General features: G+C 45.2%; 1 protein-coding gene across 1 annotated transcript in view; it reads left to right on the top strand.

The window, feature by feature from the left end:
• The first annotated feature begins 20,709 nt into the window (after window positions 1-20,709).
• PMP22 (peripheral myelin protein 22) overlaps window positions 20,710-22,975 on the top strand; it is a 32,364-nt gene continuing 30,098 nt past the window's right edge. Inside the window, exon 1 of the mRNA XM_081848783.1 lies at window positions 20,710-20,926. The gene's annotated coding sequence lies outside the window, so the exon portion shown is untranslated. The remainder of the gene's footprint in view (window positions 20,927-22,975) is intronic.

Genomic DNA, 22,975 nt, shown 5'->3' with positions numbered 1-22,975 from the left:
CCCAAGCTCCTGGACCACACAGAGACAGATCTTATTCTTGTCATCTCAGCCTAAATTTTTAGGCATCTCAAACTGCAACATTCCTTTGTTTTATTTGAATGGGGTGGATGGCACAAAGCTGTCTGAAATTTTTTAGCAATTAGTGTGATTAGGTGCTGATATTCATTTTGTATTTTTAGGTACATGGAACGATAAGCATGAATGATGTGGCATCAAATAAAGAAACTTCCCAATATATACCGTCCTAAGCTATCAGACTTTTATGTCTATGTTTATCTTCATCATTTTCCTCACTCTAAGGAAATTTCTGCATGTGTGGTGTAGTATTGTTATAACACTGTCTGTGCACCACCACACAGCAGAAGCATGTGCTTCAGTGACTGATGATACCTGGCAGCTCATCAGCATGGGCACCAAGGTAAATTTAGCAAAACATCAGCTTGGTTCCTCATGGAAACATTTTGCACTTACTATGTTGGCATAAACAATGAGGCATCTCAGAAGGGAGCTGAAGATATAACAGTAAGCCCTTTCCATATGAGCTTACAAGCCCAGCTCATTTGGAGAGTGCAGCCAGAGTTATTTTGGTGGATTTGGATGGATACATTTGAAACTTAAAGGCTTCCACTTATAAATCCACCCTCTGTAATTAGAAATCGCCAACAAATCCCTCAATTCCCAAATGGGCCTATAATGAGTATATCATTCTGAAGACTGCTGTCATGCAAAGTAGCTAGGTTCTGATGGGTTCTCAATAATTCAGTTCTTCCTTGCTGAGACAATTCAAACAGCTCACATGTTGTTACACCTGCATATACTGGGCTCTATTCTGTGAGCACCACTTGCCACAATATGTCCAACAACATGTCTATCTAGTGTTATTTTTCTAGAAAAAGGGGTGCCAGAGCTCACTATGAATGCCTCCCATGTTCTCTTATAATGACCATGATGACTACCTGAGAGGTGCTGGAACTGAGTTCCAATGAGTTCTGACTGGAATAAAAAGTCCTGTATCTGTCTTAGCTATCTATAAGTGACTTGGGGCCAAGGATGGAGCAGTTGGGTTTCCATTGCCCACTGCATTGAGTAAACACATTTCTGCTTTTCCACTTCTTGGCTGAAATCTCAGGTGGTTTTTCTTTTCAATGGGATTACCAAGCTCAAACCCTAGAACAGCCACAAATGTTTATTTAGTTGTCTAGTCTGAAGACGCCTCTGTTGTTTATTGCCTCTTGTTGTCCCTCCGGCGCCATGCCAAAGCACTGCCCTTGGCAAGATCCTGTCCCACAATTTTTGCATTTTGGCAGACTATCCTATTGGGACAGCAGGTCCAAACAGGAAGTAATTATTCTTGGCGACCTTTTGCACCAGCAGTTGGATCTCCTGTTGACTAAATATAGCCTCCCTCTGTTTTATACATAACTTCAGGGCTTGTTCATATTGAAGGCAGATTTTTCTCTTTAAGGCTGTCTGGCCCAATATTCCATGTCCTCCTTTGGATTAAGATCTTCCTACTATCTCTTTGTCTACACACACACCATACATTTAAAACACATTTAAAGTGCGCCTCTCTCCCCTCACCCACAATGAATCCCGGGAAACTGTGGTGTTTAAGGGCGCTAGGAATTGTGGTCCCATGACAGGTAAACTTCAGTACCCAGGATTATTATTTTTTGTTTTTTTGAAGGGATGTGCTTTAAATGTATGGTGTGTATTCAGCCTTTGCTTGTCCTTTTAGAATCTCTTGCCTACACAGAAATAAATCTAAGACCACTCTAATCCATTTAGACCTTTAACTTTCCTGGTAACTGATATTATGGAAGCAATATGTGGCAGTGTTCCTTTTTGTTTGTTTGTTTTGGACAGGGATGTGTTTTTTTAATTGACATTTCCTAAGCTCAGGAATTTCAGGCATTGCTACTGCTTTGGGGACTAGGGCTCCCAAATTTAGCATGGGCCAAGTTGCTAAATGTTTCCATTCTTGTGGGCAGCAGAAAGATATGTAAGAAAGCCATCTGAAAAGAAGGATGGGGCTCATGTAATTATTTAGAAGAGGGAACATCAGCAGGTATAATCGGATGAAATTCCCTCTTAGGGCAGTTCCAGATGACTTGTTTATTGAGCATTCATCCTATTTGATTTCAGAGGGTTTGGGTGATGTTGGCTATTTAATGAGCATTCATTCTGATTAGTTGGCAAGGAGGCTAGACAGAACTTAGGTCAAAGCAAGTGTTGTCCCACACTTTTCTACTGCATTCTTTCTATTGATTCCCTTATCAGAACAGCCTGATCTTTTGGGGATTCAGGTTTGCTGCCCAAGGCCTCCCAGTCAACTGCAGTTGTGCAACCTGAACTTGCTGGTGTGTGATTGAATCCCACCTGAAAACAGTGACAGTCTAGAAGTGCTGTTATTATTCAGCTATAAATGGCAGAGAAAACTTGTCCTCTTTTGCTTCTGGCTATCTTAAAGACTTGGGGAGGAGTGAGAGAACAAGAAAGGAAATTTGAGAAAGAGGGAAGGAAGGAAGGAAAGAAGGAAGGAAGGAAGGAAGGAAGGAAGGAAGGAAGGAAGGAAGGAAGGAAGGAGAGAGAGAGAAGGAGAGGTGGCTCTGGCCCTGCCTTCATCCAGCATACCTCCCACTCCAGTACCTACCCATAAGGAAACAAAGCAAAAGGTTCCCCAGCTTGTTCTAATTTCTAGGGACAATTGCAGTTTAAGAAGCAAGCAGCAAGCAGTCTCACAAGGTGAGAGGAGGATGTCAGGGCTGAGAACTGCTGCTCAATCTGACTGAGCAGCTGTAAACACAAACAGATGGCAAAGACCATCATTTTTATTTGAAGATCTTCGCTGGATTTCTCTGGGACTAGTTTATTATTTATTTATTTATTTATTTATTTATTTATTTATTTATTTATTTATTTGCAAATTGAAGAATACACATTAAAAAACCACATTGTTCTTAATACAAGAAAAAAGAGTCAAAAAAAGAAAAGCCAAAACGAAAATAAAAGAGAAAAGAAAGATACATGAACAATCTTCTCCAGTACATACAGTTATTTAAGGAATACAAACCATCATCGATAATTTTATAAATACTTACTTCCACTAAGAACTCATTTTGTCTTCTTATCTTTTTTATCCTCAGTACTCTCACTTCCTTTTCTGTAACTGATTTCTGGTTTGTTGCCTTGATTTATTTGATGACTTCCTTCTAACTCTATGCGGTTCCTAATCTCTCATATCTTAATTTATCTGTATCAATTTTAAATCTGTGGAGAACCTTCTTGTTTCGCAAAGCCCTACATCTTCAAAGGAAACTGACCCTACAAGTCTCACCAGCACTCTGGAAAGGGGGTGCACAACAACAGCAAGATCTCTTTCTCTGGAAAACATGTTCAAGGGAGAGCCATAGCTCAGTAGTAAGACACATGCTCAGAAGGCAGAAGTTCCCAGGTTCTTTCCCTGAACTCTCTGGGTACAGTTTGGTATGACTCCTGTTTAATATGAAGGAGAGCTGCTAGGCATTCATTGTAGCCAGTGCTTTTTTCTAGAAAAATAGGTTCTGGGACTCACCATGAAGTTGTTACAGTAAGTGCCAAAGCTTTTTAACAAAAGAAAAAGAGGTTCCGGTGCTGTGTACTCTGGAGTACCCAAATATACTCAGAGTCCTGTAGTGATTTCATGCTCCTTATTGCAGCTTGTAAAACTGATTGAATTGCCCCCCAAACCTCAGGCTAATATATACATTATTTACACAATGAGTCCCATCTGATTGGCTGATTCTGCTTCCCTCCTGGTGCCTGATTGGTTTTTTCCTGCAGGCCAATCAGTTGTTGCATTCTACGATCCTTACCAGCCTAGTGTTCTAGGATCCAAGCTTAGTACATAACAAGTACCCCCTGAAAAAAAAGCACTGATTGTAGCATGGGGATAGGATGGAGAGGTAGGTAAAAATTTGATGGTACTACTACCAGAATGCCCTGTCCCTGTTCTTAGCTTGGAATGTCAGCCTGTTTCGCATTTTCAATATGGCAGCATTTGTCCACCATGCTTGTTTAAACAACTGCTTTCAAATTCACTTCTGCTTTTTTTTCTTTCTTCTGCAACCTCTCCGATGCTTCAGCAAAGTATGCCCTGCCTCCTTTCTCCAGCAGATGCTTCATCCATTATAAAAATCCACCTATTCCTTGGGGAATTCCACATTCTTTCCAACCAGAGTCTCTTCCTCTATCACTAGCCATTCCCTTAAAGAATAAATCATAACCGTCTAGTTTTTACTTTTTCCTTGCATTCATACTTTCAGTGAAACTTCATGCTGACCTTGCTGTAAGCTGGCGTCAGTCTTGCTTCAACATGTCATGCCCATTTACTGAATTACTGTAAAGTTTCAAGTGGGTTGTGTGACCAAACAGTGGCATGATTGCAGGAGCAACCGACTACAGTCCACATTGTGAATGATCAGTTGATTTCCAGGCTAGGCTCCTGAGTTGACCTTCTGTGAACAAGAGTGCTCCTTCCATTTGTGGAAGTAATTCGGATCCAATGGAAAGTCCTCTGCCGCCTTCTAAGGCAGTCCTCCCACCACAACCCCCAGGGATATCTTCCACATTGTTTTGAAGGCTCCCCTACAACACTCCTGAGGAGGTTTTTTATGGGCACAACAGGCTTCTGGGGGAAGGAAGAAACTGAGTTTTCAGTGGGGATTTTCTACTAATGGGAATTTTGAATCCAAGCCACTAGCATTTTTTGACACCAGCAGTCACATCCCAGATAAGGAAGGCACACGTCTGGTAGTTAACTATAGTCAAGAGAAACACAGCAGCTTCCATGGTGCTCCAGATACACACACGCACACATGCACACTTACAGCCTCTAGGCTGCTGTCCACAGGTATAGACCCTTTGAAATAGTTACAGCAGCTGGGAGACCCCACCCCTCTGTCATCTTATATTCACTTCCCACTTCAAGCCCCTCTTGGTTTAGGAGACAGTGGGGCAGGGCAAAGTGGGGAATCTATGAACTCCTCCCCTGGCTGAACTTTCCCTTCATCTTCCGTCACGTCCTGCATGCCTTCCTATGCCTGAGACTGCTCTGACTTTTCCTATCCCTCTGGCTCTTGCCTTGCAGGTGTTGTCGCATCCCACAAATCACAGGTCCCATCTTCTGGGTCACTCTTCTGGTCCCCTGCCTCTGTCCCTAAAACTCAAGGACTGTGTCCAGTTCTGGGCATCACAATTTAAGAAGGATATTGATAAGCTGGAAGATGTGCAGAGGAGGACAACTGTTATGTACTAAGCTTGGATCCTAGAACAATAGGCAAGTAGTATCCTAGAATGCAACAACTGACTAGCTTGCAGGAAAAGACCAAGAAGGCTCCAGGAGGGAAGCAGAATCAGCCAATCAGACAGGACAGGACATTATTTACACAAAAATGTATATAAATGCCTGAGGTTTGGGGGGCAATTCAATCACTGTTTTACAAGCTGCAATAAAGAGCATGAAATCACTACAGGACTTCAAGTATATTTCAGCAACCAAGATGATAAAGGAAGCCAAGCCTTATGAGAAGAGGTTGAGGGAGTTGAGTATGTTTAGCCTTGAAAAGAGGAGACTGAGAGGAGATATGATAGCCATCTTCAAGTATCTTAAGGGTGGTCACGTGGAAGATGGAGAAAGATTGTTTTCTCCTGTCCTAGAGGGTGGGACCTGAGCCAATGGATTCAAGTTACAAAAAAGGAGATTCCAAATAAACATCAGGAAGAACTTTCTGATGATAAGAGCTGTCCAACAGTGGAATGAACACCCTTAGCACCTTCTTGGGGGGTTCTTAAGCAGAAGTTGGACAGTCGTCAGTCATGAATGCTTTAGCTAAGATTGCTGCATTGGAGGGGATTGGATTAGACAACTGTGGAGTTCCTTCCAGCTCTACAACTCTATGATTATATGATTCTGTAATGGTTGTAAGGGGTTACTTGTGCGTAAGTTGACTTCAGTTTTGGTTAGATTGCCTGGCCAACCATGCTTTGGCTGACAGCTCACACTCCGTGGCCGGTCAGTCACTTGCAGAATCCGTCAGTGGGCATTTCTTGAACCTCTTCCAGCATAAGAGCTGTTTGACGCCAAGTCTCCTCCTACTTTCCCTGCACGGAACTCGTCTGCGCAAGTAAGGGGAAGGCAGAGGCGTGTCCGCGCTCTCCCCACTAGTCTCGGGTGAAGGGTCTTGGAGACCTCTCTCCGAATCCTCCATTTCCCTCCCTTCTCTACCGGTGTTACGCTGAATTCCTTCCCCCCCTGCTGGTCCCCTCTCCTGCATCGCTGTGGAGCCTTGCCTCCACCTCTCGTTCTGATGTCAGTTCCCTGACAGATTCTAAGACCTTTTGTTGCTTTTGCTGCAACATAATAACATAGCCACCCCTCGGGAAGTTGTTGTCAATATGTACATAACCATCTGCCCGCTCAAAGCTATGGTGCTGCAAAACAGGGATGGGTTCTCCAGAAAGTGCTCAGCTCCAACTCCCATCATCCCTGACCACTGACCATGCTGTCTGGGGCTGATGGAGGTTGGGAACACAACAAATATCCAGTGCTCCTGCCAGTGAGTTTGCACCACACCAGCCTCTCTATCACCTTGCCCCTCTACCTCTCAGTAAGCAACAGCAGCCCACTTTCCAAGAAACCAGCTAAATTTGATTAATCTATGCTGTAGGTTTGTGTTGTTTAGTCGTTTAGTCATGTCTGACTCTTTGTGACCCCATGGACCAGGCACTCCTGTCTTCCACTGCCTCCCACAGTTTGGTCAAACTCATGCTGGTAGCTTCGAGAACACTATCCAGCCATCTTGTCCTCTGTCGTCCCCTTCTCCTTGTGCCCTCAATCTTTCCCAACATCAGGGTCTTTCCTAGGGAGTCTTCTCTTCTCATGAGGTGGCCAAAGTAGGTTAGCTAAGTTGAAATAAAGGACAGGGGCTCCTGCACTATTAAGAGTTGTTAGGCTGTTGTAAAGCCTTTTTCCAAGAAATGACAGACTAGCTGATATTGTTGGTGTTTATTGTAATTTAAATTATGTTTATTACAGGTGATTAATTCATTTTATAAAAAGGGGGGAAATAAAGTTGTCTAGGTGTGGTAGCTACCTTACAGCAGCCTAACTCCCAAGGACGTTGTGGGGATGAAGTGAAGAGGGGGAGAATCATGTATGCTGCCTTGAGCTCCTTGGAGGGAAAATATGGACTATAAGTGAAATAAATGAATAAAGAAAGAGTGGGCAATGGGGAAAGATAGGGATCTTATAGCCTATCACTCAGGGGGCCTAGCTGTGCCAGCCTCTCAGTAGTTACTGCCATGTTTCTTTGGCCACCATTTCCTTATTGTGATTAGTTCCCAAATAACTCTTTAAAAAAAAATCCTTGTGCACATCTAGCTCAGTTTTCCAAATCTTCTGCATTCCCTCTCCATTAAGAATTCCTTTCTTTAAGCTTTCCTGTTCTGCTTCTTGTCACAATTCCTGGAATTCCCAGGCTGTTTTTATTGCCACCAGGACAGCAAACTTTCTCAACAGCCAGCCAGGCTGATATAATTAGTTTGTGGAAATTCCCTTTTATCCCAGAACCATATCCCCACCCTTCCTGCTGGCTTATTTTGTCTGTCATTTGGGTATATTCTTGTGCTGTTTTCTTTTTTGTTATTATAGTAACTTGAGTAAAGAAAATTCCTGTGATAATGTAACTATTTGAAAGTTGTCAGGCTTGTGCATAAGCATAATCAGGCTACAATCCCAAAGCCACAAAACCATTGTAAATTGAAGGTTTTAAAAATCATCATCATCATCATCATCCTGATTTATAACTTTCCTTTATAACTTTCTTCTTCTTCTTCTTTGGTGATCACTCATAGCCGAGTAAGATTGTGTTCCATAAACAGGGATTTTAACAATGAGTCCGTAAGTGACTGTGGAGGCCAATTCTGGACCCACACGTCCTTCCACAGTGGGGACATTGGTTCCCAGGTGGGAGTTGATCACGGTGTATTTATAACTTTAAAACACAACAGAGGACCATGGGCAATTCTGGTGGGGATGAACTGAGCAGCCTGATTCTGTCATGTTTCAGTTTTGATGGCAATCAGTCATAGGTCCATTCTATCTTGTTTTGTGCAGGGGTTTGTTTTTTTGCTGCATTTTAAATGACATGCATTTTGTGCACATTTTTGTAGGCATTTTTTTTCTATAAAGTACACTATTTTCAACAAAATATACATTCTGTTCTCATTTATAAAATGTGCAGTTTTATGCACACTTTCTGTATGCCAAAGTCAAAAGGTAGCTCAGTCAGTAGAGTAAGAGACTCTTAACCTCAGGCTTGTGAGTTCGAGCCCCATGTTGGGTAAAAGATTCCTGCATTGCAAAAGGCTGGACTAGATGACTCTCATGTTCCCTTTCCTCTTTACAATTGTATGATTCTATGATTTTAATCTCAAAGTTCTAAATCATAAAATCTAGAGCATCAGGTGACCTGGTTGTGTTTACATCCCCAAGCGAGTCTGAGAGTGACAGATTGGGACAGTCCGCTGCAGAAAGCAGACTGAATGAATTCCATCTCCATCCCTTGAATCTGGTATTTTAAAAAAAACCCACAAGACTGAAGGATATCCACTCCTGCTGCTGCAATCCCACTTTGTACAGCAGCCTGTCATATCTATATATAGCAAGACTACCCACATTAGAAATTATTCTGAGTCATTATCACCCTCATTATCCTAGCTGCAACCAAAATACCCAACCCACTTTCATACCAACAATAGATAATCTTGCCACAGTATATTTCCATGGCCTTCCAAATTGCACAGAATTTCCTGTTTGACTCAAACAATTCCAAACCACTTGTAAAACTCAAACAGTGCATCCAAGATGTCAGAGGAGGGAGAGAACGAGCCAGTGATCTCCATTAGAATCATAGAATTATAGAATTGGAAGGGATCGTGAGGGTCTTTTGCCCAACGTGGGTTCAAACCCGCAACTATGACATTAAGATTCTCATGCTCTACTGACAGACCTCCAGGTGTCCCTATTTTCCAGGGACAGTCCCAGATTTGCAGAAGCCATCCCACTTTCTGATTTGATCCTGGAATGTCCTGCATTTCCATAGGAGATCCCTATTTTCATCGGAGAAATGTTGGAGGTATAGAGTTCTGTGACCCCTGAGATAAGGAGATAAGTAACTATACAACCTTTAGAAGACATCTGAAGGCAGCCCTGTATAGGGAAGATATAATGTTTAATGTTTTATTGTCTTTTCATGTAAGTTGGAAGCCTCACAGAGTGGCTGGGGCAACTCAGTCAGATGGAGAAGGTAATGAAAATGATGATGATGATGATGATGATGATGATGATGATGATGATGGAATACGACATCCCAATTTTCATCAGAAAAATGTTGCAGGGTATGTACTGACTGAGCTATCCAGTTTACTTCACTGGTGTTTCAGCAGAATACTCAATAGACCATGATTAGTTTTGTGCTGGTCAAGCATGAGATATACCATGCAAGGTGGTTTTCAGGCACCCCAAACTGAGCAGCAGCTTGGGCTCTGACTCTGTCTGAGAGGAGCCAATCAGAACAGTACCAGTGGCAAAGTAACTGGTAACCTACCCAAGCCGCAGAATCATGATCAAACTTTGAGCCCAAGCCCATCAGTTTGGGGGTTCTTAAATGAAAGACCTGAGAATAAGGGCTTCATGAATTCATGCCCTCAGAGCCTGCACCATCCCAAAAAAACCTGACAAGGGACCCACATCCCTGTGTTGGCCTGGCAACTTGCCTGCAGGGGTTTGTCGGAGAGGAGGAAGAGGACTGCTAGGATTCCAACCAGAGGTTTCACCCTTCAAGGAAAGGGCAGAACCTGGGAGACTTTTCAGTCAAATGATAAATAGCATCATTTGGAGCTGTCCTTACTCTGTGGGTACCTAGTTAAGATTAGGTCAGTGACTGCAATGAATTTCCTCTTCAGTAATTGTGTTACAGTGGTACCTCTGGTTAATAACTTAATTCTTTCCGGAGGTCCATTCTTAACTTGAAACTGTTCTTAACCTGAAGCACCACTTTAGCTAATGGGGCCTCCTGCTGCCGCCGCGCCGCTGCTGCATGATTTCTGTTCTCATCCTGAAGCAAAGTTCTTAACCCCAGGTAATATTTCTGGGATAGTGGAGTCTGTAACCTGAAGCGTCTGTGACCTGAAGCATCTGTAACCCGAGGTACCACTGTACTTAGCTATTGAGGAAACTGCTTTTCCAAGACCTTTAGCTATCAAAACCATTTCAAATGAATTTCTTACTGTCCCACTTTATGGATCTTTTTGGGATCCTTGTTTAAATACTCATACAATCTTATTTCCATCTTCTTAAGCTCCAGTTTTCTTTCAGCAACTAGATAGCAGACAATGATGGCCATAGCTTTGCAGTACTTCTTAGTTGTCTTTACATTTCAAAGATGTAAAATCAACAACACATGTACTAATTTATGAGGCCTGCATAAGAAGTGAATTATCCAAACATAGGATTCTATTTTTCTTTGGGGGGGAGGGAGTATACAGTTTCTCAGTCAGACCATGAATGCTTTTCTTTTCATATTGATTGATAGACTGCATTTCTATGCTGCCCAATAACAAAAAAATATGTGATTTGTGTTAACAGTTTCTAAATCTCCGTAACAATATGCAAACTTTATGAAGCTCTCAGTACTGAGCAACTGACTCACCTCTGCTCTGGTGAGACTGAGGGAGGCATCCCATCTCAGACAGAGGGGAGGGGAGCTCTCGCAGGGATATTGAGCCAGTTCCCAAACAGACTTTGCAACAATCCAGAGTACGGGCTAATCAACATTTGGATTTCGCATCCGAAAACACAGCACAGCAATATACATTTCTGCCTGTCCAGCTATCTAAACAAAAGCTACTTCCGCAGCCTCTCCATCTCCACTCACATCCACCCATTTTCCAAGCCCTTTATGAATTCCATGTTTTCTGACCTCAATCTAGACTTCTGCCTCCCCCCTCCCCCCTTCCTCATGCACATTCCATCCCCCCTCCCCCTCCCCCTGCTTTGTATGGTTTTAATCCTCAGCAGAGGAAATGAGAAAACCATTCCAAAGTTTCTGGTGGCAGAACAAGGCTGTTACATTAAAACTTATTTTTCCACAGAATGCATGAAACCCAATCCTCTGGGCTACATTTAGGGGTCAGATGAATTCATTCCACACACCTTGAAGATGTGTGCAAGTGCTTCTGTGCGGGATGTTCCCATAGCCCTCGGCCAGCACCTTCCTTGCATCCAAGCTGTTTTCATGAGATAATGTTTCCGTCTTTATATAGTGTATACAAGCCCCAACCTTCTTGGTGCACAAGCTCTGTCATTCAGAGAAGAATGGCATGTGAGCTGGGTAAGATTACAGAGCCTATGGCAATTCCCTGGATAGCAGCAACTAGAATAACAGAGGCAGCAATCGTTGATCACTTCCCACATTGCATTCTTCCTTCTTGGCATTTACTGAAGGATGGCCAGGACTCTTCATGTAAGCAGAAAGAAAACCCTATGGGGTAAACCAGCCTACACATAATATTTCTTAATGAAGGTGGGGTGTAGGATTGGAAGGACCCTGCTTTTAGATTAAAAGGACAGCCCCTGGCCTGTGCTAAGTCTTCTTCCGCCATTGCATTCTGTCTGTAGAGATAGATCCTTGAAGGATCTGCACAAGTTCAGGTCATTCAGGTGTCCTGAAACTGGGTCTATGAATAGATCATAGAGGCACGCAGGAAATGTGCAAGAGCACAAGAGCAAACCTTGGGTTGTGTCCAACAAAATTATCCCGTTAGTGCAAAAACTTCCACTTGTACAATGAGACTTCATCTCTGTCTCCTTTTTCTCTGTGTCCCCCACATCTGTTTTGGGGATTTCCCCAACCTTCTGGAGCAGATGGAAGTGGGCACCCAGGCAGAGGGGACAGAAAAAAGTCCCACTGGGCAGATGGAAGCCCTTGCACTAACCATTATATGGCAATTTCATTGTATAGCTATCATATTCTCAATGGGCAAAATTGAGGCTTCTGATTTTGTGTGTGTGTGAGGGAGGTGATATTTATTTTCATTTGATTTTCGAAAAAAAAAATAAACTGAGGTATTGTGTAAGGGAGATGTTTATCTGACTTGTATAAGGTTTGTGCAAGAGTGATGTAAAAAGGTAAAAGTAAAGGACCCCTCGATGGTTAAGTCCAGTCAAAGGTGACTATGGGGTTGTGGTGCTCATCTCACTTTCAGGCTGAGAGAGCCAGCGTTTGTAAACAGACAGCTTTCCAGGTCATGTGACCAGCATGACTAAACTGCTTCTGGTGCAACCGTGACAGAAACCAGAGCACATGGAAACGCCGTTTACCTTCCTGCCACAGTGGTACCTATTTATCTATTTGCGCTGGCATGCTTTCGAACTGCTAGGTTGGCAGGAGCTGGAACAGAGCAACGGGAGCTCACCCCGTCACGGGGATTCAAACTGTAAACCTTCCGATCAGCAAACCACAGTGCCACCCATGTCCCTTTGCAAGAGTGATAAAGCAGTTTTATCCTAGGCCTCTGCATATATTCATTTATTTATTCCTAAGGATCAATATAGGGACGTGGGTGGCACTGTGGGTTAAACCACAGAGCCTAGGACTTGCCGATCAGAAGGTCCGCAGTTCGAATCCCCGCGATGGGGTGAGCTCCCGTTGCTCAGTCCCTGCTCCTGCCAACCTAGCAGTTCGAAAGCACGTCAAAGTGCAAGTAGATAAATAGGTACTGCTCCGGTAGGAAGGTAAACGGCATTTCTGTGCACTGCTCTGGTTCGCCAGAAGCAGCTTAATCATGCTGGCCACATGACCCGGAAGCTGTACACTGGCTCCCTCGGCCAATAAAGCGAGATGAGTGCTGCAACCCCAGAGTCGGTCACAACTGGACCTAATGGTCAGGGGTCCCTTTACCTTTTTAAGGATCAATATATGTACCGCAGTTGCAGTCTCTGAGATAATCCCTCCGGTGGACTGTGTGGAGAAAGTTCCTCCATGCCTAGTTGCTGGTGGGTGCATCTGCCACCCACTAAAAACGTCACCATGCACATGGCATACTGCCCACCAAAAACACACATGCAACCTTTCACCAAGTTTTGCACTGGCAGCAACTGTGACTATGTAACAGGTTATTTTTCCGCACTGAGGGGAAACGTGGATGAAATGCAAAGAGAAAGTACAGACTGACATTGCGATGCCAATGACGTCTTGTGGATCCTGTGAAAAACCTGTGTGCATGAACAGGACTGCTTCCCCAGCAAACTCCCATCTGCGACATATATGGGCTGGGATTGTGATGCCAATTCCTTTAGGCGGGCACAATGAAAAGCAAAAGAAAAGGTAAACCTCTAGAAAAGTGCATGCATATTCTAGAGAAATTGGTTCTTCCACGTGTCTGGGTATGTAAGCATGTCTCTGTTGCCAGTGTAAAATCAGAACAACCATGCCCCCTAATGCATTCTCACTGCTGAAAGCAGGCAGAATAGCTTTCCTTGTGGCTTGTTCACATGATTAAAAATATTTGGAGGCAGCACAGTATTAAAATCCCTGGAGCTATAATGGAAACCACATGAGTAATAAATATGTCCAGGGGCCCCAGTCTGCTTGGATCACTTTGCTTTTCAAGACAGAAAAAGAAGAGAGAAAAACCTTTTGTCTGAGACAGGCTAGCGGGCTAGCGGGTGGGATGGGATCTCATGTATGCATTTCCTTCTCATTTCCTAATCTATAAGATTGTGCCAGAAGAGTCTTCCTTAGCCCCAGGCTATGCTGAACTTGTGTTTAGGTTTTGCATATTTCTCACTTTAAAAGCTGTGTTTGGCATAAGGGGAAGAAAGGAAGTTCACCCTGGCCAATTTCTTCTGGATAAAGGACAAGACGTATCCTCTCTTTGCAGCACACATGCCATATGCGTAGTTCCTCCGTTAGGATCTAAATGTTTCACAATTTGGGACATTCACTATTGGTGTTTTTATTTGAGGAGCAAGTATTCAGAGTTCAAAATGTGGTGCTTCATTGGAACAAAACTGAGGCACTCTTAAACGCACTTACCCACTGAATACCATGAGGCCCACCTCTGCATAACTATGCCCAGAAGTACACTGGTAATATATGAGCTAGCAACTCAGTTTATCCAGCTAAAAAATAATCTTTGTTACATTTTGGAGCTTCCTTAACCCAGGAATAACCCTAGAACAAGGCTGAACTCAGGGTTTTAGGCATTAGGCCAAGAACAACATATTTTGGCCCAGAATTTGGCTGTCTTTAAACTGTGCCCCAAATTAGCTGCCTGATGAGGTGAAGATTTCAGACTGCCTCATGATGAGGCCAGCATTGGCTTGGCCATAGAAGTTGCTGCAGCTGTGAGATGTCAGCTCACAGATTAAATAGCTTGTGTACATAGGCTTTTCCTTGTGAATGGAGGGAAGAGGGGGGAAATGGTCAAAGGTAACATGCAAAATGGGATCGAAGGCTATTGTAACGTGGTAAGTGGGGTGCTTTCCCACTGCGACTTGCTGAATCAGCTCCCTCATGGAAGGCCTGAAGTACATGAAGTGGGAGGTAAAGGAAACCAAATGCTGGCAATCCTCAGCGTGTGTCAAAGCACATTGTTGCAACACACATCATTTTTAAAGACTGGAAGCAGTTTGTTTTTTTAATTAAAAAAAAAAGGTTTTTCCACCCTCGTAGGAACATAGGAAATTGTCTTATGCCAAGTTAGACCATTAGTTCATCTAATTCAGGGTTTCCGAAACTTGGGTCTTCAGCTCTCTTTGGACTACAACTCCCGTCATCCCTAGCTAGCGGGACCAATGGTCAGGGATGATGGGAACTGTAGTCCAAAAACAGCTGGAGACCCAAGTTTGGGAAACCCTGATCTAGTTCAATATTGTTGGTGCTGAGTGGTAGTGGCTCTCCAGGGTTTCAGACAGAGGCGTTCCTACTCCTATGCAGCAATGCCAGGGATTGAACCTGGAACCCCTGAGTTTTGGCTCTTCCCCGTCAATATTGTCCATTATTTTCCCCAAACTGCCCCTTTTCAGTCCTTCAGGGAGCTCACCTAGCCTTGTCTCCTGTTCCAAGTGTTTTTTTCAAGTTCCAAGTCGAAATTATACAGTGATACGGATTCTGACAGGACAGTATAACGCTGACACCACCAACTATTTATCCTTAACATCAGGGGTGGTGGGGGTGGTGGGAGTCATTTCGCTCTGATGTTTGCTCAAGAACTGCAAGCCATGGATGGCAAACCTGGTCTACAGCTTCCCATCTCCTGAACCAATGGCCATGCTGGCCAGGGATGGTGAAAAGTGGAGTCCAACAAGATCGCCATGTTGGCTACCCCTGGTGTAAGGAGCAGTTCTGTGAACTGACTGAAAATGAATCCAAACAAGACTGAATATATCAGGTGGATCAGTGACTTGGAGGTATAGATAGACACCTGCCATTGGTTCTTCCTGGTCACTGAGTCATGCAGCCTTGAAGTGATCCTAGAGACCCGGATTAAGATGCTGCTCCAAGTGTCTCCACCAAGTAGCCTGAGGCCTTTTCAGAGGCAGGAGGACACACCCAGACCATGGAACAGTCTCTCGCACAGGCTCAGCTGGCGTCTTCTTTATGGTCTTTTTGTTGCCAGTTAAAGACCTTTTTATTCACCCTTTTCAAAGAATCATAGTATTGTAGAGTTGGGAGGGACCCCACGGGGTCATCTAATCCAACTCCCTGCAATGAAGGAATCCTGCCCACAGCTGCCCTTGGGTTGGCTTGAACCACCAACCTTCTGGTTAACAGCCAGCCACACTGACCCAATAAATAACTTGTGATCTAGGTATCTAGTCTATCAATGACTGGTCTATATTATGTTGTATAGCTATATCCTCTTTTTTTATTTGCTAGTTTTAAAATTCACACACACACACACACACTAGAACAGGCACATCCAATTTCCATGAGACTGCGATCTACTCCCACTATAAAAAAAACTGGCAGTGATCTACCCATCAAAGCTGTTGAGTTTTCTTGGGGAGGCTGAGCCAAAGTTGTTGAGCTTTTTGGGGGGAGCATCAGTCGAAGTTGTTGAGTTTTTTTAATGGGGGGCGATTGGGGTCCTGCAATTAACCAGGATCAACCAGGGACACCCCACAATCAACCAGTAGATTGCAATCGACCTGTTGGACACCCCTGTTCTAGAAAATGCATGTTGTTGAGCACCTTATACAAAAGCAACAAATAAAGAAATGGCAAATCACACGGCAGAAGTATCATATCAGGATGGGGAGGGGCGGCTGAATTACGGGCCTGCTTTGGGTGTGATTGCTGCACCAGCTTCAAGCTAGGACATTGACTTGCCTCTCTATCGTCTGTCCTGGACAGTGTGAGTGGCAGGGCTGTCAATACAATAGCCTGGCATTTCACTAAGTCCTATCAGACAGTGCCTGGCGATTGGATTGTGCCCTAAATAGCTATATGGGTGTGTTTGTGTGCGCACTTATTTTAAACATTTAATATTGATATCCAACCAGGAATTAAATTGTAGTAAGTCTGTGCAATGCCATCCTCAGATGTCTTAATGCTGCATATGAAACAATCTCAGCTGATTTCCCCCACAGCAGCCTGGTATCTTACTGGATGTCCCAGTCAGCACAGCCAAGGGGGAAAGGGTTGTTGGCAGTTGTAGTCTAGCAACAGCTGGAGGGCACCAGGTTGGGGGAGGCTGCCCTACAGCAGTCCCTCTTCCCTCGCTTTCAAGCAGCTGCTCAGGACTCTTAGTTAGAGGCCAATTACTCTGCACAACACTAGCGCCAAGAAAGTGGGCATTGTACATAAGGAACAAAGTGCCTACTCAGTCTTCGAAACAAACTTCACTTTATCTGCACATCATTAGAAACTAAGAGTGCTTGAGTTCTTCCCCCTGGAGAGCACATGCCCATGTTTGGAATGCCTTATGGATGGAATACTTGAAGTGAAAGTGTGTGTGTGTGTGTGTGTGTGTGTGTGTGTGTGTGTGTGAAGGGAAAGGAGGAGGAGAGAGGCAGCTTCTTATTCAAATAGATCTCAGATAGTAGTGCTGATAAACTTTTGGGGGAGTTTTTGGATTCATTAATCTTGCATTTTTATGTTGTGAACGGCTCTGAGATCTACGGATAAAGGGCAGTGTACAAATTTAATTAATAAGAATAGTAGTAGTAATAATAATAAAAATTCAGATCAGAACCTGCTTCTACCCTGATGAACACATGATTCAAATGCACACCCTAAGAAAACTCTGATTTGTATAATAATTCACTAAAAGCAACACTGAGGTTGCTGGATTTTCCACGGCACTTGGGTGTCTCCTCATTTGTCTCTCTAGCAATTTACTTAAACCAAAGATCCTAACAAATTGTGAACTGGAATATATGATTAGAGAGGACATAAGAAAATATTACAGAGGACTCCCATTGACCAAAAAAAATGGTTAGGTTTCAAGGTAAGGAGGGGCAAAATCCAAAAACACCTGCTTTCCTAGTGTTGCTCATTGCATTGGGGCATACCCAATGAGTATATATCCCTGAGTATAGTCATTCAACTCTGCTGATGCTTACTTATAAGTAAGTTCAGTGAAACTTACTCCCACCCACATAAGCATGCATAGCACTGCAGTCTTCCAGACTATTGCACAACATCATAAAATTGCTGAGCTGGAACAAATGTGAAGGCCACCATACCATTTGTTCAGCATGATTCTCCATTTCTGGCTTCTCCTACATGATTTGCTGGTACTGTATTATCCATCATGTTCTGGATGGCAACAAAAAGCATGGGCGTAGCCAAGATTTCTGTTAGGGGGTTTTGTGGGGGTTTTTTTAGAAATCCAGTTGTTGAGCTTTGTTGAGGCTTTTTTTTTTTTTTTTTTTTTTTAAGGAAATCAAGGTTGTGGAGTTTTTCTTAGGAAAACACGGATAAAAATACCCCATAAATAGGACATTGCACGGGACAGGCTTCTGCAGGGGGCGGGGAGCAACCTCAGATAATTGAGTACTTTCAATGCTTTTGAATAATATTTGTGGATCCCGCTGCCCCCCCCCCCCATGGGTACAGGAGATGGGGAGGAAAGGGGGAGGAAATGAAGTGACAGGAAGCCTTTCATGTGAACAACTCCAAATTCATGCCTAGTTTGGAGTGAGGCATGACTTATTTTCATTTTTGGACTGCTCTTTTTTGCAAGTATGGTAGATCACAAAAGGTGTACGTGCACATGTAAACAAATATCCATGGATCTCAGGTTTCCTGGGCTTGGAGCAACACCCACACACAGAGCTGGTGTTTTGTGCAAATCTGCTATATTGAGAAACTTGTATTTAAAAAGAAAAAAGAAAGGTTTGTGCTTACAGGTAAACAGATACCAGTGTGGACGCCCATAATGACCTCAGGGAAGGCCAGCCCACCCATGAAGTGGTGTGAATTAGAAGCCCCCGAGGCAGCACCCTCATAGGCACCTCCTGCCAAGCCCCCACCTCTGCCAGAGAAGCGGTGCCAGTATAGGTGCTGATTTCCTGCAAAGTCTTGCAAGATGTCAAGAAGAGCAAAAGATCTCATGAGATTTGGGTGAGATATTGAAAGCTCTTTCACGGAATCGGCACCCGTGCCAGCACTGCTTCTCAACAAGTGGCGGAGGTGACTCAGCTAGTGGTACAGCTGCAGCGCCACTGGCAGGTGGTGCAGTGGTGGTGAGCATCCCACGGGTGGTGGTGCAGCAGAGCTGGGTGGCACTTCTTGTTTTGCCTCAAAATGGGACGTACCTCAGGATTCCAGAACTTACAGCTGTCAGCCCAAGTGGGGCTGCTAGTTCGGGGAGGAGGTGTGTGATTCCTCAGCTGGAGTAGGCTCAGGACAGGTGAGGCTCACATGCCTCATCAAGCTCAGAAGGTATAAAATGAAAGCCGTTCTGGCCAGGCTGGCGATTTGGACTGAAGCCACAGTGTGGAAAGAAAGGATGAGTTTGCCCTTATGGGATCTCCAATGTGGTGTGCCTAGCCCCTACTCACAGTAGTCCTATGTTGTGAAATGTGGTGTTTGGGGGTGGGGTTGATTGGGATACTGCCTGTTTGTTGGTGATGGGTTTTTAAAAAATATATACCTGTGGTCAGTGCTATTTTTATAGAAAAAGATGTACTGGAAATCAACAGAAACACCTTCCTTGTTCTCTTGGAATGGCATTGGTGCCCACCTGAGAGGTGCCGGAACTGCGGTTCTGTGAGTTCCGGCTGAAAAAAAGCCTTGCCCATGGTGATATTTTGCTGGATGTTGCCTCCCTCCATGCCCTCTATTTCCATTTTGTTTGCATCCGCCCAAAGTAAAGGCTGCAGTCTGCCTTTTCCCACAACCAGGTGCTGAAGGGACAATTTATGGTATTTCTATTTTTACAATTAAAACAGCTCTTTTAGACAGAAATGCATTTGCGCAAAAGAGCGATATTAAAAATAAAAAGTTCCCCTTGCCTACAAGCTGGACAGAAAACACATTTAGCAAAACAAACCTCCCTTGTAAAAGATGCATGTAAAAGATGCAGGTAAAAGATGCAGGTAAAAGATGCATGTAAAAGATGCATGTAAAAGATGCAGGTAGGGACAGATGAACCAAACCAGATTTCATCTTCTGAAGTTAAGTGAACAAGCTAGCTATCTAAAAGGACTTTTCATATCAGACCTTAAATTGGTCACGAATGGACTGAACAGTGGGCTGGGACCTGGGTTCAGATCCTAGCTTTGGAAGCGTTGGCTATCTTCTGTCCATCTTCCTCAGCAACGAAGAAATAAGCCTCCTTCAATAAGTTGTTCCTAGGATAAATAAACGTGATGCAGTCTGTAGAGTGGAATTAACAAATTCCGAATTAACACCCTCCAAACTTGATGGCTTTTAAACAGAATCTGCAAGTTCCATTATCAAATCCAGAGGATACATGATGTTCCACGGCAGGGACAGATCTGTGATTTTCACATGGCAGCAGGCATGGCCTGCATTTTGATGGTTCTTTGGAGGAGGGGGAGAATGAGGATCCCTGTAAATGTGACTTTCCCCTCTTCTCTCCTGTTTGACTGAAGGCATCTCCTGTAACTAAACTTACAGGTGTTAAGGATGAGTACCCAAGGAACACACATCTGCCCCACCTCCACCAAGGACAGCCAGTCTTCAGGGATGATGGCACTGTGGATTGGAGGAGAAACCCTTGTGCGATCGAAATGCAAAGCGGGGCAAGTCCCTAAAGGCTATGCATCTCCCAATCTTACAACCAGGTGAGCTAAACTGATGTTGCAAATCTATTCAGTGAAGCCACTTATTGTATGGCACGGGAAAAATCAGAGCCGCTGGTTCCATCACCTTTAGCTCTCCTTGTCCACTCTCCTTTTGCTTCGGTCTTTGAACGACAGCTGCCAACGGAATGATTGACATCGTTCCGGACTTTTCACCCAGGCTTCCGACCACGGAGATGTCAAGCCGGCCACTCCCTCGCGGCGGAGTAATCCTTTGCTCACCCTAAATAGGCCCTGCGTGCTGGCGATGTTCCCTGCCGGAGGATAAAGATAGAGAGGCGCTGCCCCTTTAAATAGTAAAGGGTGTTCTCTCTCAGGCCACCATGACATATCTGGGCGTTGGAACGGGGGCTGAATAAACCGGGCGAGCACGAGACCTGCGGATGCAGTAAAGGGTTTGCAACCAGCGAGGGCTCACTCGGCGCGCACAGGAGTTTAGAGGCAGATCTGCTTCTGTCCGAGATCCAGCAACTGGAGTTTAATCCCACCTGGCTCTCGCTTTCTAGGGAATACTGCTTGGAAAAAAGAGCGAGCTCTTTGGCCTTGGTAAGTTGTTTATTGTTTTTATTATTTATTAATTAATAAACGCTCAGCTCTAGCAGACATCAGTATTGGGACAGCCTTTCCTCTTACAGGCTTGGGGGTGCCAAAGATTCACGAGGAGCACAACTTCGAGAAACGCGGTGGCTGTTCTCTTAATTCGGATTGCCACCGATACAACACTCTAGAACTGATGCTAGAGTTCCACTGCTCCGGTTACTATGGGAGGGAGGTGGTGGTGGTAGGAAGACAGGTGGCAGACGTCTGTCAGGTGTGAAATCCTAGCAATACAATCAATTTAAAGGGTGAGGTATGCTACCCCCGCCGTCGGATTCCTCTCTGGGTGTCAGGTGAGCAGTACACAAATGCAGATAAATGAAATAGAGAGAGGAACGGATGTGATCGGCTTGAGAGAGAGCGTGCAACATAGGCAACAACAGGTTTTGGGGTGAGGGTGGCCAGGACAAACCTGAGCCTTCTGGCCCAGGAGCGATCGGACGCAGCATGCTCTTGCACGCATCAGCTTGGGGGGGGGGGGCGCAGAGCGGTTAAAAAACCCCCCGGGAACACGCCAGAAATCGAATCAAGAGAGAGAGTGTAGGGTAGCGGTCTCTTCTCGGGGTTACCGATGGAACGGCTTGCGCGTGTGTTGTGTGCCACGCACCGCATCCCACGCCAGTGAGACGAGCACTGGGACGGGACGTGTGGAAAAGGAAGCGCTTAAAGGACTTTGGCGTGGACGGACTGTGCTGAATCCGTTGTGCCCAGCTGAGCTCCCTAGGCACATCAGGCCGTTGGCCTCTTCTTCCTCTGGATCCCCGGAGCCCACCAGCGGCTCCATGGTAGCTGCGCCTACCTGGCCATCGCGCCCCCGTCCTGCGCCCCTCTCTTCGAGGGATTTGCATCCGCAGCCATCCGAGGACGACCGGACGCGAAGATCTTCGCCGCCGCCGCCTCTTGACCCGCATTGCGTTTCAGCAAGGAACATCGCTTTCCCAGGACCGGAGAGGGGAGAGTGCTTGTACCGCGGGGCCACGATTTTTCCCATGCCCTCCGCCATAGCAGCCAACTCGTAGGGGCTGAAGTCCCTTTGCCCCCCCCCCCCTAAAATATTTGAGTTGGTGGGCATTGCTGTTCCTATGGTGTGGGTGCCCCTCATTTTGTAATCAATTATCTGGGGCGGGGCTTACCTGGGCCCCCCAATATTTTATTCAAGTTGGCACCCCTGCATTCCGCTTTTCCACTGGGGATGAGAAAGGAAGAAGGAAGAAAAGAAAGAAGGAAGAGAAGAAAGAAGGAAGAAAAGAAAGAAAGAAAGAGAGAAAGAAAGAAAGAGAGAAAGACCCAGAAGAGAAACTGTAGTTATCCGGGCTTGGATTTCTGGGGCCCACGATCCAAGGCGGCCGCTCCATTGGCAAAGCGATCGTCCGCGCGCTCTCCCTTTTCCTTTCCCGTCCGGGAAAGTATAGACGCCCGCCCGTTTCTCCTGCCCGTCGGTTTACGCCGGCGCCCTGGACCCGCCCTGCTTGGCGCCCGGCCACCACTGGGCGTTGTTCTTGGGGTCCCACCCATTCGCGGGCTCACTCGATCTTCGGACGGGGAGGCACGCGGGCGCCCGCACTCGGCGCGCAGTCTTTGTCGGAGAGAGCGAGTGGCCAGGTCGCCTGCCAGAGGGAGCGCGAGCTTTTATTTTAATTTTTTGCAGTAAGTAACCCGCCTGTCTTCCCAGCGCATTCTTTTACAGATAGATATTTGGGGTGGAGGGGAGCAAGAGATTTTTCCACTTAAGCGCCCCCTGGGACCTCTCTTCGCAACCGGACCCATGGCCCCTCTACAGTCCGTGCGCGCACTCTAGATTTGGATTATAACGTCAGCAGCAGCACCACCCAGCCTTCGACCCCTGGATGCGGGACCCTACTCGACCCAGCTCCCCAGAAAGTTTATCGGGGGCTCGCTGCGTGTTGATGCCTGTTGCATTGAACCCCACTTTGTAGGACTATTGTGTCTAGCGGTGAGAGTGGGGTGGAGAGCTCTCCCCAAGGCTTCGTGCCGCTG

Source organism: Podarcis erhardii (assembly GCF_964252035.2).
Source record: "Podarcis erhardii genome assembly, chromosome: 2".
NCBI lineage: Eukaryota > Metazoa > Chordata > Lepidosauria > Squamata > Lacertidae > Podarcis > Podarcis erhardii.
This window is presented reverse-complemented; position numbering and strand designations above follow the sequence as displayed.